Source organism: Oncorhynchus kisutch, linkage group LG30 (genome assembly GCF_002021735.2).
Source record: "Oncorhynchus kisutch isolate 150728-3 linkage group LG30, Okis_V2, whole genome shotgun sequence".
Classification (NCBI taxonomy): Eukaryota; Metazoa; Chordata; class Actinopteri; order Salmoniformes; family Salmonidae; genus Oncorhynchus; species Oncorhynchus kisutch.
The window spans coordinates 35,179,692-35,184,403 of NC_034203.2; positions in this window are offsets into that span (position 1 = coordinate 35,179,692).

Consider the following 4,712-nt stretch of genomic DNA (forward strand, 5'->3'; position numbering starts at 1 on the left):
GGGAGAGGGATTAACAGAATGGGAGAGAAGTGGGAGAGAGATTAACAGAATGAGAGAGAAATGGGAGAGAGATTAACAGAATGAGAGAGAAATGGGAGAGAGATTAACAGAATGAGAGAGAAGTGGGAGAGAGATTATACCCCTGCGGATGGCAGGATCCTGACATACTCTCGGTGCAATATACACTCCCCGGAGTTCTGTTTGTGTGCACGTGTACGCGTGTGTGCTCAAACCAGTTTTGATTGCACCTTCCATTCCTTAAAGAATGTTCACCTACTTTTCACCACCCAGTTCAAAACTCTTCCCCATTTGTCTAATGCAGCATCAGTGAAATTTCAATCAAATTGTTTGTCTACTGGGATATGGAGAGGTCACTAAAAAAGAGAATATGAAAAACTCCATGAGCCCTCGGCAATGCTAGCACTGTTATTTACTCATTCTCTATAGATATAATTCAGATATAGGCCATTGTCAACACATGATTTCATTCCTGATTTAAACTGATCATTCTCTCTCTCCTCTGTCTCCATACAGTATCAAGCTATGCATCACTCAGTACTGGCATCACTAAGTACTGGCATCATTCAGTACTGCCATCACTAAGTACTGGCATCACTCATCCGTTTATGTTCTCTCTGTTTTCCCTGTGACTGACTGTCTGTCTGTTTGTCGGTCGCTCTGTCTGTTTGTCACTCTGTCTATTTGTCTATTTGTCTGTCTGTCTGTCTGTCTGTCTGTCTGTCTGTCTGTCTGTCTGTCTGTCTGTCTGTCTGTCTGTCTGTCTGTCTGTCTGTCTGTCTGTCTGTCTGTCTGTCTGTCTGTCTGTCTGTCTGTCTGTCTGTCTGTCTGTCTGTCTGTCTGTCTGTCTGTCTGTCTGTCTGTCTGTCTGTCGCTCTGTCGCTCTGTCTGTCTGTCGCTCTGTCTGTCGCTCTGTCTGTCGCTCTGTCCATCTGTTTCTCTGTCGGTCGCTCTGTCTGTTTGTCACTCTGTCTATTTGTCTGTCTGTCTGTCTGTCTGTCTGTCTGTCTGTCTGTCTGTCTGTCTGTCTGTCTGTCTGTCTGTCTGTCTGTCTGTCTGTCTGTCTGTCTGTCTGTCTGTCTGTCTGTCTGTCTGTCTGTCTGTCTGTCTGTCTGTCTGTCTGTCTGTCGCTCTGTCCATCTGTTTCTCTGTCGCTCTGCCTGTCTGTTTGTCACTCGGTGTGTCGGTCTGTCTGTCTGTCTGTCGCTCTGTCCATCTGTTTCTCTGTCGCTCTGCCTGTCTGTTTGTCACTCTGTGTGTCGGTCTGTCTGTCTGTCTGTCGCTCTGTCCATCTGTTTCTCTGTCGCTCTGCCTGTCTGTTTGTCACTCGGTGTGTCGGTCTGTCTGTCTGTCTGTCGCTCTGTCCATCTGTTTCTCTGTCGCTCTGCCTGTCCGTTTGTCACTCGGTGTGTCGGTCTGTCTGTCTGTCTGTCTGTCTGTCTGCCAAATACATCAGTGTCTGTTCTATTTGGGTTATTTTGCAGCTTCAAATAACACCCCCCCCCCTCTCTCTCTCTCTCTCTTTCTCTCTCTCTCTCTCTCTTTCTGGTTCACTCTCTCTCTCTCTCTCTCTCTTTCTGGTTCACTCTGTCTCTCTCTCTCTCTCTGTCCTTCTGGTTCACTCTCTCTCTCTCTCTCTCTCTCTCTCTCTCTCTCTCTCTCTCTCTCTCTGTCCTTCTGGTTCACTCTCTCTCTCTCTCTCAATTCAATTCAATTCAATTCAAGGGCTTTATTGGCATGGGAAACATGTGTTAACATTGCCAAAGCAAGTGAGGTAGACAACATACAAAGTGAATATATAAAGTGAAAAACAACAAAAATTAACAGTAAAAATTACACATACAGAAGTTTCAAAACAGTAAAGACATTACAAATGTCATATTATATATATATACAGTGTTCTAACAATGTACAAATGGCTAAAGGACACAAGATAAAATAAATAAGCATAAATATGGGTTTTATTTACAATGGTGTTTGTTCTTCACTGGTTGCCCTTTTCTCGTGGCAACAGGTCACAAATCTTGCTGCTGTGATGGCACACTGTGGAATTTCACCCAGTAGATATGGGAGTTTTTCCAAATTGGATTTGTTTTCGAATTCTTTGTGGATCTGTGTAATCTGAGGGAAATATGTCTCTCTAATATGGTCATACATTGGGCAGGAGGTTAGGAAGTGCAGCTCAGTTTCCACCTCATTTTGTGGGCAGTGAGCACATAGCCTGTCTTCTCTTGAGAGCCATGTCTGCCTACGGCGGCCTTTCTCAATAGCAAGGCTATGCTCACTGAGTCTGTACATAGTCAAGGCTTTCCTTAATTTTGGGTCAGTCACAGTGGTCAGGTATTCTGCCGCTGTGTACTCTCTGTGTAGGGCCAAATAGCATTCTAGTTTGCTCTGTTTTTTTGTTAATTCTTTCCAATGTGTTAAGTAGTTATCTTTTTGTTTTCTCATGATTTGGTTGGGTCTAATTGTGCTGCTGTCCTGGGGCTCTCTCTCTGTCCTTCTGGTTCTCTCTCTCTCTCTCTCTCTCTGTCTCTCTCTGTGTCCTTCTGGTTCACTCACTCACTCTCTCTCTCTCTCTCTCTCTCTCTGTGTGTGTCCTTCTGGTTCACTCACTCTCTCTCTCTCTCTCTCTCTCTCTCTCACTCTCTCTTTCTCTGTCCTTATGGTTCACTCTCTCTCTCTCGCTCTCTCTTTCTCTCTTTCTGTCCTTATGGTTCTCTCTCTCTCTCTCTCTCTCTCTCTCTGTGTCCTTCTGGTTCTCTCTCTCTCTCTCTCTCGCTGTCTCTCTGTGTCCTTCTGGTTCACTCTCTCTCTCTCTCTCTCTCTCTCTCTCTCTCTCTCTCTCACTCTCTCTTTATGTCCTTCTGATTCACTCTCTCTCTCTCTCTCTCTCTCTCTCTGTCCTTCTGGTTCACTCTCTCTCTCTCTCTCTCTCTCTCTCTCTCTCTCTCTCTCTCTCTCTCTCTCTCTCTCTCTCTCTCTCACTCTCTCTCTCACTCTCGCTTTCTCTCTCTCTGTCCTGGTTCACTCTCTCTTTCTCTCTTTCTGTCCTTCTGGTTCACTCTCTCTCTCTGTCTCTCTCACTCGCTCTCTCTTTCTCTGTCCTTCTGGTTCACTCTCTCTCTCTCTCTCTCTCTCTCTCTCTCTCTCTCTCTTTCTGTCCTTCTGGTTCACTCTCTCTCTCTCTCTCTCTCTCTCTCTGTCCTGGTTCACTCTCTCTCTCTCTCTCTCTGTCCTTCTGGTTCACTCTCTCTCTCTGTCCTTCTGGTTCACTCTCTCTCTCTCTCTCTCTCTCTCTCTCTCTCTCCCTCTCTCTCTCTGTCCTTCTGGTTCACTCTCTCTCTCTCCCTCTCTCTCTCTGTCCTTCTGGTTCACTCTCTCTCTCTCCCTCTCTCTCTCTCTCTCTCTCTCTCTCTCTCTGTCCTTCTGGTTCACTCTCTCTTATTTTATATATTTTCTCTCTCTTTGCATATTTCTCCCTGTGTATTTCACTCTCTTTCTCTCCTTTTCAAGAGACTAGAAAAATATGTCTGCTTGTATGCCTCCCAGCCATGTTGGAGACATCTCTCTCCCTCCCTCCCGCCCTCCCCTCCCTCCCCCCTCTCCCCTCTAACTGAGTTGTTCTGTGGTTATGTAAGTCTTCAGATCAGTGTGTCACCGTGGTTGTCAAGGGAGACAGAGAACAGAGGGGCTATGGAAGAGGGTTAGGAGAGAAGTGAGAGAGAGAATGAGAGCTGGAGGATAGAGAGAAACGAATGAAGGATACAGATGAGCGAAAAGAGAGATGTATGATTATGCTATAAAAGTTGGAACAATATACATGATGTAATATCAGTAACTGAAATGAAACATCTAAAGGAGATAGAAGACAGAAAGATGGGATAAGGACAAGAGTTGCATAGAAGAGAAGATCAGAGATATTAAATAAACATGAAACAATCTTTTTTTTAAATGCAGAAGGGATATATAGAGGAAGGAAATAGAGGGAGGTGGAAAATAACTACCTGTTGGTGTAGGGAAAACAGAGAGAGTGGAGGAGAAAGTCACATATAGAGAGAGTGGAGGAGAAAGTCACATATAGAGAGAGTGGAGGAGAAAGTCACATATAGAGAGAGTGGAGGAGAAAGTCACATATAGAGAGAGTGGAGGAGAAAGTCACATATAGAGAGAGTGGAGGAGAAAGTCACATATAGAGAGAGTGGGAAAAGGACGAGAGAAAGACACAGGTATAGATAGGGCTGAGGGTTGTGTGGCTGCAGGCTCCACGCACTCCAGTGTTGCTCCTCTAACCTACTTTGATTTATCTGCCTTTTCCCTGTTTCATAGCTAAGCTGCCAGAACCTTGCATCACATAGCACAATCCCCACTCAGCTCTAACACTGTGAATGGCACCGAATCAGAAGGAATCATCACAACATCATGTTTTTCTTATCATAACGCTGCCCATTTTACCGTAATGTTGTGCGTGTGATACACGTGCAGAACAAACTGCCTTGCAAAAACAAATGCTGATTTATGAAAAACGAAGGCAAAAAAAACTGTTTTTAAAACCCACATGACTAAATGAGTTAAAGTGTTAATTGTTGTTGTTCTTTACAGTGGATCATCGATACATCGTTATGTTCGCACCATTCTGAAAAGTTCCCATCTCCAATCCTCCTTAAAACTCGATCCCGCGTGCGCGCGGCCGC